Source organism: Electrophorus electricus, unplaced genomic scaffold (assembly GCF_041902795.1).
Source record: "Electrophorus electricus isolate QZ-2024a unplaced genomic scaffold, ASM4190279v1 Scaffold83, whole genome shotgun sequence".
Classification (NCBI taxonomy): Eukaryota; Metazoa; Chordata; class Actinopteri; order Gymnotiformes; family Gymnotidae; genus Electrophorus; species Electrophorus electricus.
In genome coordinates this window covers 73639-86652 of record NW_027658800.1, presented here as the reverse complement: position 1 = coordinate 86652, position 13014 = coordinate 73639, and positions in this window count along the sequence as shown.

The window sequence follows — 13014 nt, the reverse complement described above, 5'->3', positions numbered from 1 at the left end:
GAACATGACATCTGTCTTTTACAGCAAAATCTAATTATTTTATTATTCTTTAAATGTCTTTAAATGTCTTCATGGTCTAGCAACTCATAATGGCATTAGCACTTGAAGGCAAAAAAAAACAAAAAAAACAAAACAAAAACAACAGCAAAACAAAAACATCTCAAAACACACTTATTGCATTGAGTTCTGTTTAGATGACTTTTGATTTTATATTAACACATCTACTGTTATCTAGTTACCTTTTCCTTTTATCATTATATATGTCATTTTATTTTTTATCCTTTGGGCAATTAGTCTCTTCTCAATGTGTTTTATTTTTTGTGTGCAGAGAGAAGGGGTAAGAAGATGGATATACAGAGGTCTGTACTAGCCGTGCTGTCAAAGGTTAGGGGAAATTAAATAAATAAATGTCCCAAAATGTTTTTTTTAAATAGTTTAGTATCCAACATTTTAAATTCTAACATTTATGGTGACCCCCAGCAGTGATCAGTGGTAGCTCAGTGGTTAAGATACTTGACATGTAGTCAGAAGCTTACCGGTTCCAGCCCTACTGCTGCCAAGTTGCCACTGTTGGTTATCTGAGCAAGGCCCTTAACCCTCAATTGCTCAAGTTATACTCACTCGTAAGTCACTTTGGATATAAGTATCAGGTAAAGGTATGGTTATGTTTTTTATAATCTTGTCGACACAAATGTCATATTCAACCAGAATATGTAAAACACACTGTCAAATCGTGTTTATAAAAATACGTTTCAGTTTTAATTAATTTCTATAACTTCATGTCACTTATGTTGATATGGTTGTTGGCTCAGACAACAATGGCCACAAGAGGGAGACAAAGAGCTTCCCTAGTAATCAATGAAAACAGGCATACCCTGTAACTGTATGCTATACTATTCTTTTATTTTATATTTTTCCTTGATGTCCACTTACAATGTCTGCATGGCTTTATGTCTAATCTATTTTACACAAATATTTTCCAACCTGTTTATCTTGTAGAATTAAATAGGACATGTATTACATTACGAATAAAGAATTCTGCGCTGCATACACTTAGACATCGGTAATATAACTTGCAGTTATATAACTTCTAGTGAAAATCCTTGAAGCAGTCAACACCATCATCTGAGTGAGCTCCATTTAACCCTCTGAAGTTAAACAAAGAATTGCAGCTAAATGTGTGAACATTATCACATGTGTCAGTTCATAACAAGTTAAGCTTCATAATAAGTCACGAAGTCAAGAAAACTCATACCTAAGCATTACTTTGTTTGATAAGTTTATGGATGTATTTGAGTATAACCAGGTCATTTGCCTGTTTTTATGTATTGATCTGTATTGCTCCAAAAAACTACTCACGTCTTCCAATGTTCTTGATCCCCACTTCTAAGAAATAGTAAATGGACTAATCCTAGTTGTGGATAAGTATAAGACTAAACAGCTGTGAACTAATTCCACACGAGGGGAGTCATCACTGGAAAGGTGTTCTGGTGCGAGGCGTGCAGTGGTCCCAGTGGCCCATGCTCATGTGACCATGTTTTTAAGCCCTGTTTTAGTTTAGTCTTGTTGCTATTTATTGTAAGTCCAGCTGCTGTTTGTTAATCGAGGCTTCCGTGCATGTGAATATAAGCCTGAATGTTTATCCTCGCCCCAATGTTATAGCCTGCATCCCTGGTTTGTCTTCGTGCACTTTTCTTTACTTTAGTTTATCGTGAATTCTCGGACTCTCCATGTTAATAATTTGACCCTGGACTTTGGATTTGCCCCTAATAAATCTCACTCTTTTCCACACAATGCGTCCGCCTCCTTACCGCTCATCGTTACACTTCCCCAACCTGCTATATTTACATTAAAACTCCGTCAACAGCAGTCTTTAACGTTGAGGGGTTTTTTAATCTGTGTAAAATTACATAATTTCTGCTGTTTCAGAAGTGAAGGATTTGCGTGCTCTAAATTTTCATCATGCCAATGCACAGAGGTTTTGGTATGGAGATTTTATCCCGATCTATAGGAGCAAGTGTGATGGACTATAACGTTGACGAGAAAGAAACCATCCGTTTCCCCGCCGTTTATGTCCATAGATGCTGCTATTACCAAAACTAGTACTGCGCTGATTCTTAGAGGACAGTTGATTTGACCGGATGTCGCAGCAGTACGGCCGACTACTCCTGATCATAACGTATTCATGACAACTCAGCCCTTTTTACGACTGAGGTGCTCACACGACAACGCGTGATCTTGCACCTTTTATGTGTTTTAAGAAAAACGCTCAGTGTTTTAAAGTGCAGCAGCGAATTTTCCTCTAACGCGTTACTAAGCTCTGTGAGCAGAGTAATTTCTCCCATTGTGTTGAAATGAACAGGTGTCTGTTAAACTCATTCATGAGCGTATTTTAACGCGCGTTCAATATCGTCCGAGCTGTAATCTTTTGAATTCTGTAACCATGCGGCGTCATACGTATAACATTCTAGTCGCGTGGTGTGATAGCAACTGCTAGTCAGAATAAACAAGACAAACAGTAGTAGAAACATTTAAAAAAGATACGATTAAAAAAGTGAGATGCATTTTTGGCAGAACAGCGTTCATCCTTTTGAAGTTAGTTGCAGCAATTCTCCCACTTTAGAGCCGACCTACATTGTAAGACATCCTCCTGTTGAGCTGGATATCAGTGTGTTAAGCAGGTTTCTGTTTTGTAGGAGGACGGTAAGCAGCTGGAAGATTCCACCGTGTCAGCGCATCGTAGAGTGAGTTATCAACACAGCTGGCGACTGTTACAACTAACACACCACTTTAAATTTTGATATGAGCCCTTTTTAGATAGAGATTGCCTTTTAGGGATTGGAATGAGGCTCTGCAACATCTCAGATTGAAAAAGAAAGAAAGAACGCAGAGAAGAACAATAACTATATATATATATATATATACTCTTTGTCGGCTGAAGATACCGAATACACATTGCTGGGTCATATGTCTCTGTATGTTCCAAATGGGAATCCATAAGGTGGAGGAGGAGTTGAGCAAAGAGACCCTGGGTGAATGTCGGAGAAAGACATGGGAGGACAACCGACGGAAGGCTGCACGTGTGGGGCGGTGTCTTGGAGGTCTAGACCTCGAGCTAGCAGTGCGAGAACTGCAGAGGGAGAATGTGGAGATCAAAGCTGAACTGAGAAGGCTGAGAGCACAGCTTGAGAAAGTAGGAAAAGAGAAACACTTAGTTACACTGCAGTGCACATCCAATGAAGCAATGTTCTGCTATACACAGCAGATGGTTTTAGACTGAAATAAGGAACTATAATTAAAGTCCAGGTAAATAGTGAGCATAAATGTATTAGGGCATATCAACAAATGGATTGCCTATGGCACTACAATATCACTTACATTATATTTTTGATAGTATATCAAAGTGTGTGCACATGCATGTATTTAATAGTGATGCTAAATTAAATGCTTTTTCACAGTTGGAAAGCCCAAGGCCCAGTTTCCCCCTGGAGTCTCCCAAACCACGAGACAACAGGTTTCCCTCACTCTCCCTCAGACAGCCTACCAGATTTGCACCTGGTGAGCCCCACTGGTTCCAAGAAGCCCCATCATCCAGACCCTACAGGCCTTGCCGTCCACTACTGCCTCACTCAGATGTGAGGCCAGCACCAAATGCACAGGAGAAACAGTTCAAGGAGAAAAAGACACATGGGAAGAAGAAACTGAAACGTCATCAAAAAGACATAGAGCAGACATCGAAAGAAGCGAATGGAGCCTCGGAAGCAAGAACATGTGAGAAGAAGAGATTTCGAATTAGGATTGTATGGAAAGGATTTAAAGGAATTAAGTCTTTCTTTCAAAAATAGCTGTATGGTATAGAATTTCATGTCCTTTCCATATTAACATAACTTTACTCCTTTACTGCATGCAATAAGCCTGCCAAAATAATTTTCCAGGCATTTTTCATAGATATTTAATTGATTTATAATATGAATGTCTTACTTCTCATTTCAAAATGTGCTTATTAGTTCATGTCTGTTTTATAATGTAAATAAAGATATTTTCTTAAATAGGTGCAAAGTCTGGCATCATCTTAATAGGTACAGTTGCATCATTTAAGTCCATTTAAGTTCCAAGTAAGATCATGTCATGATTTATTGACAAAATATTAAAAATGTATAGTTTTGAAAGGATTAACAGCTCAACATTTATTCAGTAAGAGGTTCAGGAGTAGAAAAAATGTTAAGAAGCCCCCTAGTCCCCCAGTCCCAGAGTCACATGCGAGGTTTAACCATCAAATATTAAAACCCTGAGAAATGTTCAGTCTGAGATCTGAATGAATAGTTTAAGGAAGATATTTGTCCAACCGTCCATGTTCTGTCACAAAAATGGGGTTGCGGTCTGGACCTCCTTGACACCAAGAATCGTACAACCGTTTCCCTTTGTAGATGATGAATCTGCCCAACAACATTCCCAGTGATGTGGACGGTTATCTGTTCCCTCCCAATTCCACCTGTAGTCTGCTACATAATCTTACAGGATTTGTCATGGAACAGTGACAAATCCTGTCTCATCTACATTGTAGATATTCTGGGGTTTTGTTGTGAAATCTGTGAGATAAGCATATCAAAGCAGTGGGTGAATATTCCAGTATCAGATGAGGTCCTCACTGTAGCCACAGGAAACTGTTCTGATTTGTGAATGGTCTGCTCAGGATGATCTCACATAAAATAATAAAATCATTTTCTCCCATTGGGGAAAGGGCTCTCAATTCCACTAGCCAGATTATAATCCAGAACAAGATGTAAAACATCTGTTTCAGTAAAGCTCCAACCCCAGTCACACATGACCTGCCAGGATTGTAAGAACACATGGACACATTTGCCTAAGCCATTTTATGATCACATCGTAACTTCATATTTGTCATTCATTTATTCCATCAAACAGCATTTATTTTGCATATCATAATTTCTTACTTGCAGCCAGTACAGTGAAAACTGATGCAAGTTTGTACTTGAAGGAACTCCTCATTAAAACACTCTAAGGTCATCTTAAATGGAGTGTAGTGGGCTTAAATGGTTTCAAAGCGACTAATGGTGAAAATAGACAATGTGTTCATTTTTAAATAAAAGATATATTTACATGCATGGAGCCTAAATATTACGTGGACTAAGAATCATATTATTATTTTGCCCACATACAGAAATATTAATTTATTCTAATTCAAGGATTGCTTGTTGCCTATGGTTGGCATGCTTTTTGTAGTGCTGTATCATTTAAACCCACCTTTTAAAGAATCAAATTTTTGAAAATATTCAGATGTCCAGAAACTAGATGTCTGCTTATTTGTTAATATGTTAATGTAATTAGAAAACTGTGTACACACGTGGTAATGTTTAAATATAGGTGTATCTGCCAGTGAAGTTTATGCTTTGACCTTTAGATTAGCTGTAATGCTGAGACAGGCAGGGCAAGACACAAGCGTGTTGTCGAACTTTGTTTATTAGGAGGAGCAGAAACATTATCCAAGAGCATGTTACCAGAATACATGATAAACAAAAAACAAAGTGAGGCTAACCAGGAAGAAGAAAACATAGAGGTAAAAGTAAGATAACACAGATATTAAGAACACGGGAACGGAGAACAATATGGAAAACGAACAGGCAGAGAAAGAATACATATGGTAGAACTCCAGTGTAGTGATGGGATGTTAGATACTGAGGCATCAAAGCTCACTATTGCAAAGCACATTGATTCAACACTGTATTGAAGATTGTATCAAAGTTACTATTAGCATATGACTAATGAGGTCTAAGCATCAAACGTCGTCTAAACACTGGATGAAGTGGCACTGTTTCACGGGTCTGGCACTGTCCTATAACTTGCAGGCTATAAGAGACTGTAAAATCTCCAGACATCTTTTTCCCACAAAATTTGAAATATGGAAAATATGGAAGCAAATCTTTCCATATGAGGATAAATAACATAAATTGATCAAGTACCATTTCTTAATACACAGAAATTAAAGCATTAAAATCTCATTTGACATAATATAAATGCAGTTACCAAAAAGTGGCTGAAAATAAGCAGGAAACTGGGCGTGTTATAAAAACTTATATACATTTACATACACTTATATATTCATTTATGTGTGTTTTGGAAAGTTTCCAAGATGTCATTTTGTGCCAGCATTGTTTAGGTTTTATTGAGACTCCTGTGTCAGGTAATCAACATATTACAGTCCATGGTAATTGGTAAATTCGGGTGAAATATTTATATTAATCTGAAATTAACTGCCCTGCCACTGTGTGTGTGTTTGTGTGTGTGTGTGTGTGTGTGTGTGTGTGTGTGTGTGTGTGTGTGTGTGTGTGTGTGTGTGTGTGTGTGTTTTGTTTTCTCAGTGTTGACAGGCTGCTGCTGAGGCTGCTCCACTGCTACAGTGTCTCTGACCTCCAGCAGGGGGCAGCAGCAGCAGATCTGCTCTCTGCTCTGCAGCACACTGGACTTCTTCTGCAGCTCTGCTCTGGACCTGACAGCAAACACACAGACACACACTCTGACTCTGAGCACTGAGGACTGCGCAGTCGTCTCCATGGTCATCCAGAGAGCTCACACATACATACCTACATACACACACACAGCTCACTCTGCATGACTGTGAGATAGAGGAGGCTGGAGTGGAGTTACTCTTCCCCATTTTACACACAGTCACCCTGCAGTAAGCCACTGACAAACAATTTAACACAATATCCAGCATGTGACTGAATGTAGAAACTGTTTGTGTTCATTGGAAAGCATTGTATGTTCTTTGAAAGGCTCTATATAAATGTAACTTTGCTCATTCAGTCATATCTTGTGTTCTGTCAAGGACATTTTTTTGAAAAAAAACAGCAAAAAGCCTGACTTTCTTGGTGATTTTATTTCTCTTACTGGCTGCCTGGTTCACTGATCACTGCCTGTCCTTGGCAGGATGGATATTGTGTGTCTCTGAAAATGTATTAATATTATTAGTATGTGCCTAACGCTCCTCTCTATTCCAAAGCTGACCCGATTTCCATAATTCTCGTATTGCATAAGACATTTATTTCCATTATATGTTTTAGCAATCAGGTGGTCATTTTTCTTTTCAACAGTTATTGGCGGGATCCAATAGATCCAAAGTCAAACGAGTACGCACATCATGTGTTGAACCCATCCATAGTATTTTTCTGCTTATCTAATATGCCAATATTTGCTTGTAACCATCCCACCAAGTCCTAAGAACACCCAAACCTAAATGCTTAGTAACTACAGTAAAGCTTGTGTCAGTGTCTTAATTTATATTCTGCATTAGTTCATCAAATGGTTATTTATTGAGAGTGAGTCTGTATTTTGTATTTGAAAAAAAAATAAAACTGTCAGCATTAAGCAGCTTTGTTGTCTGGTTTGAAGGCTGTGGTTGTGCTATTTTTCTGGCCTTTCTGGTCAACTAATTTCTGTACCCAGTCATTCCATCAAGGGAGGTGTGTTGCTATTGAAATGTCTAAATTCCTTCATCTAGGGAATTCATGACATACATTAGAATTACATTTATTATAGCTGCAGGTGGCAATTAAAGGGTCCAATCATTTTATCACATCTGCACAACTTGGTTGCTGATGACATGCCATATTAAGTTCACCAGCCTTTGTGGTTGGTTTTGACATTTTGTTTCCAGGAATGTTGTATTTTGAAACCAATCTCTCAATTTTCTCTGCTGAATTGCTTTATATAAACATTATTTTTCTGATTCGACATGATTAAGAAATATAGTTCCCCCACAAGGTCAGTTCACCCCAAATGTACTTGCATTCACAGTATGTTCATATACACCATTGAAGTTTGGTGATAATCTAACACTCTATGGCTAAGTTTTAGCCTATTAATAAAAATCCTGCTCTTGGGGATTGATAGTTAAATACACATATTTTTGATCATTATTTACAAGAAGATCTGCATTTTTTACATTTAAAAGGTATCTCTAGATCAAAAGGTCACTGACTTGTTTGAAAGGTGCATTTGCCCAACTAATTTAGGTATCAAAAATCAGGCTAAAAAAAGATTTACAAAACGTATTGAACTTTTTTTATGAAATAGTCACAAAGTATTGCACTGTATAAACTGCATTTCTCATGCACAATTGGTACACAATGGGATTGACTCATTTTTCTTTTTTTAAATACCTTTTCATATGTCAGAGGGGCTGTTGGCAAAAATGTCCTATAATTGCCATGCTAGCTCAAAGTCCATAAATCAATACTCATGTCAAGTTTCATAAGAATTACTCAAAGAAGTCTTAATTTTTTTTCAGCTGTTTTGAATGAATCAGTACACCTTGGAAGGATTGATAGGTATGTAGGGGCCATATACCATACAAATATCAACATGTTTCAGTCTCATCAATATTTTGATACCAAATTTGTGAAGATTGGAGAAAGGTCCTACGACTAGTGTGTTACAGTTCATCAGCAACATAAAAAGTAGTAGGATATTTAAATTTAAAGTAATTTCTACAAGAATCAACGTTATAGCAGTCCACTGAAGCCAGTTCTATGATTAGCCAATTACTTGAAAAACATTAGCCAATGTTTGAGTCATCCTTAGGAATCCTTCAGCTTGCTTACAGAAGCAGTATGCAAAATTTCATCTTGATCAGAAGAGCAGTCGTTGAGAAACAGTTATTTGCAATATTATAATGCCCCATATTGACAAAACTGCTACATTTGGTAAGCTACCTCAAAGTCAATACTGGTATAAGTCTTTTAAATTTCATGAAATCTGAACATGTCCTTCAGGAGTGACAGCTAGTTAAAGTTAAAGTTAAAGCCTGACCTTTGTACTACTAATTTGTACTACTAATATTAGACTGGAATAGGACAACTGTATTTTTTATGTCAGGTTTTTGTTTAAATAATTATTGAGATTCAGACTCTTGCAAATATTTTGACACCAATTTCACTCAGATTGTGTGAAAATCCTAGGACAGGTTTGAAATTAGCAAAAAGAAATTAAAAAACAAACAAACAAAAAAGTGAAATCTAATGGGCAGAGCCTATCTGAATTCACGAGAAGCCAAGGAAGAATAAAATAAAAAATAAATAATATTATTTCTATATTCACCTCTGTCTTTTCTTTTGAACATCTGCAAATGTTAAATATAGTTTTGTCTGCAGTTCATAAAGGAAAAAGCAAAAATACATTAGAGTCAGAACTTGTTTCTTTGTCACACAGTTTTATTATTTTTTTTGAATTATTGCATTGTCTTTTAGCACACGTTGGCAAATGTGTCCATCCTCTTGTCGATTGTCCTTGGACTTGTCCTCGGCCTCACACAGCCAGGTGAAAAAGGCTGTCACGGAATTGAGGGCCACACCTTTGCCTCTTGTTGTGCTTGGACAGCAGCTGCTGGTGCACCTTCCTCTGCTCCTCCTGCTCCTCAAGTTTGGCCTCCTTATGAATCTGCTCAATGGTCTTGGGCCCGTGGTCAGCTCGCCGCGACACCCAGTTATTCTAGAAAAGCAAAATCAGCAGATGCATACTTTTGCATCACCATGCGCTGGAATGGCAAACACAAACACAGGCAGAGTCTCTAACCAGTCGCAGGTCAATGACGTCCTGGAGCAGGAACCGAATGCGTGAAGAACCCCTCCTCTCCTTCACTGTCTTTTCTATATATTTAAAGTAATGATCCATTTTTGGCTGAGAGAGAGAGAGAGAGAGAGAGAGAGAGAGAGAGTGTAAGAGAAACGTCGACAAATTTCAGATATTCTTCACCTTTCGATTCGATCAGGTGTGCTCTCAGCTGAACTCATGTCGCAAGACGTTTATGACTCTTATGTAAACCCTGCTGCCTTGCACGTTGGTCAGTGCTGTAAAGCAGTTCACTGCCACTGTGGGTGTAGCTGTGCTGTCATCAGCTGCGCTTGGCTTTGGGGAATCCAGGGTGCAGCAGCAGGAGGCGGCAAACGTGGAGGAGGCTGTGAGAGCAAAACCTTCTAACAGCTGACCAGTCCTGAATAAAAGCCTTTCATTTTGTCAGCTGCAGTAGGAGCAGAGCTAACAACCACACTAACAACTTCACTAACAACATGAACTTGGACACTTTCAAAATCATTGCCAAGGCCTAATAATACACTGATATCAGCACAGCATGCTAGTCGCACTATAGATGATGATCCTAATTAGTTGGCTACCCTGTAGTCAGAGTGCAGGCAACAGGCAAGCAACAGAAAACACTGACGGCAAAACTTTTATAAACAACATTTCAACATGCTTGTTTTTTGGTTAAAAGCGTGCATGGAAAAAAAAACCACAATAAAAAAGACCAGGAAACTTGAACACAAATAACTGTCACACTAGTTGGTGACTGAACTGTCAACATCACAACTGCCATTCCTACTAGAGACAAAATTGACAGTCAATATACAATATCCAAAACTTCTTCATCCAGTTTCGATGTGTAAAGTACTTGTTGTGAAAAACGCAACACAGACCAAATCTGGACAAAATCCGCACAGTCGCTGCACTGCACACTAGCACTCATCTACACATGCGCCGTAAACCTTTACATGACATATTAAAGATAAACCGATGCAAGTGCTGAGCATCTGCTGAGAATATTAAATCAACCCAGACCAGGCCCGCGGCCTGCTTACCCTGGCCTTCTCCAAGTCCAGGTCTTTGCCGATGGCTGTGAGGAGGTGGCACAGACGCTCCAGGCTCTCCTCGCTGTGGTTCATGAACAGCTTGACCACACAGTCGTGCATGATGGCCTCTGACAGCATGTGCAGCTTGAACAGCTCCCCGATGAACTTGATGTTACCGATGGACCTCCTGTGGGCCTTGTCCTTCGCCTCCTCCAGATCCTCCTCCAGCCTCTCCCGCTCGCTGGCCTTGCGAGGAGTAACCAGAACAAAGACAAAAGCAAGAAACAGCGCGTTTGGACCCGATAACGACCAGGCCGCCTCCCAGCACTGCTGCCGATTTCAGTCCCCTTTCTCCTGATCTGTGGGTTGGTGAGTCGGGTAAACTAGACAGGAGTGCTGCTTACTGAAGTGGCCGCTTCCAGCTGGTGCCGCAGCTTCTCCAAAACATCATCGTTGACCTTGTCCTTCTCAAACTCCTTCTGACAGCGGTTCAGCAGCAGCTTTTGGAAACCCACAGTGCTGGTGGGCTTGTCTGCCATGGGCACTTTTAACTACACAGGAAAGACATGTAGGAGAAACACTTGGGTATAAGACAGTGTTGAGAGTTCTGTTACTAAATAGAAGCTGATTAAAGCTCCATGTCAGTTTAGAGTGGTTCAAACAGAGTTCACTTCTGTGTGGCATTTGCCTTTGTATGGAACTTCAGCAGCAATGTATGGGAACATGTTACTCACCATAGCCAGGCAGCTGCACATATTGCCATAGACCATAGAGAAGCTGGGCTCATCGATGGCTTTTTCAAAAACCAGATCAACCACGCCTTTGAGGCGCTCCTCTGTGTCGATGGTGAGGTCCATCACCTGCTTCATCAGCTGGTTAAACATCTGCGGTGTCAGTTTGTTCAGGATACTGCGCACCTTCTGGAAAAGCTCCTGGAGAGGAAAACAGACTACCGACTAAGCTTTCCATTACAAAGATCCCAATCTTTTGTTAAATTCAGCAGTTCTTCCACATAATGACTAACTCCTCACTTTCACCAAATATTTACTCTGCCATTTGGAACTTCGTCATGAACAAAAATCACTCAACTTTGCTATATAGACCGATAAAGGCATCATACATCAATCACACTTTCCGAGAAGTGTAGCACTGGCAGCAAACAGTTTATCAAATCTTATCAACTAAAACCCCTCATGTGCTCCAAATTCAAATTAAAAGAAAACCCATTAGAACCAGCTACAAGAATTTAAGATTTAATCAACATATAACTCCTACAAAAAAAAAAATATATATATATACATAATAACCAAATCTGATCCAATAATAACCCTACCGACCAGACAATGCAATGAAGATCTGTCAATCTCTCCAAATGCTGAATTGCACACAAATTTGCAAGAATATTTTTAACACAACCATTGGGTGTTAACCTATAATATATACAAGATCATCCACAGAATACACTACAATATCTACAATACTCTCTCACCAAAATCAACACCACAATCAACACAAGGAACAACAAGCACACAAGATCTGGTCCTAAGTATCATCACACCCCCTGTTTACACTAGAAACCAATGTCCCCCTGCATAGCTACATTCCTGCACACTCCCCGCACACCCACCCAATTAAACAACGACTCTATAATTTAAATATCCAATTCTTGAAGAGCATATCGCAAATAAAATTAAGTAGCTTTCAAGCCAACCATAACAGGCTGTGACTCTGAAATCTGAAAACAGGGCATGGCGGAGTGAGGTGCTGACCTGAGTTTTCTGGGTCTCGGGGTTCTGGGTGTTCTCCCTTTTCATGCCAGGCTTCCAGGCATTCTCGGCCTTCTTCAGCTGCACCTCGTCGTTCATGGACACGTTGGTGATGATCTTGCGGGGAGGCAGCCGTCTCGGGCCTACACTGAGCAGCTGAAGCAACAAATGGGTGCTCTTTATTATGGGCGGTAACATTGTCACAAAGACCTCGGTCACAAAAGATGACCAGGCGCTCATTTATTTGTGACAGAAGAGAAGGGATGAGCGGAGAGACCCACCGGTGCACCCCTGCCTCCAGGAATTGCCCTGCTGAAGTCTGCAGAGGCTGGGTTGAAGCCTGGGTCTCTGGCGATAAGGCGAGGGCCCACCTGCTGCAGGGGCAGCTTGTTTTGTTTGATCTAGAAAAGAACAGAGTCAAGTCGAAGTCCATCAGCCCCTCTCCATGGAATGGTTTTAAAGCTCCCCTAAGGCCAATGTTTTAGCAGGCTTACCTTGTCCAGTACCACATCAGAGATGGGAGGAAGCCCCTCTGGCTTCTGCATGCAGGCAGGCATGAACTGGAAGGCCAACAGGAAGTCTCTATCATACTGCCTCTTCCCATC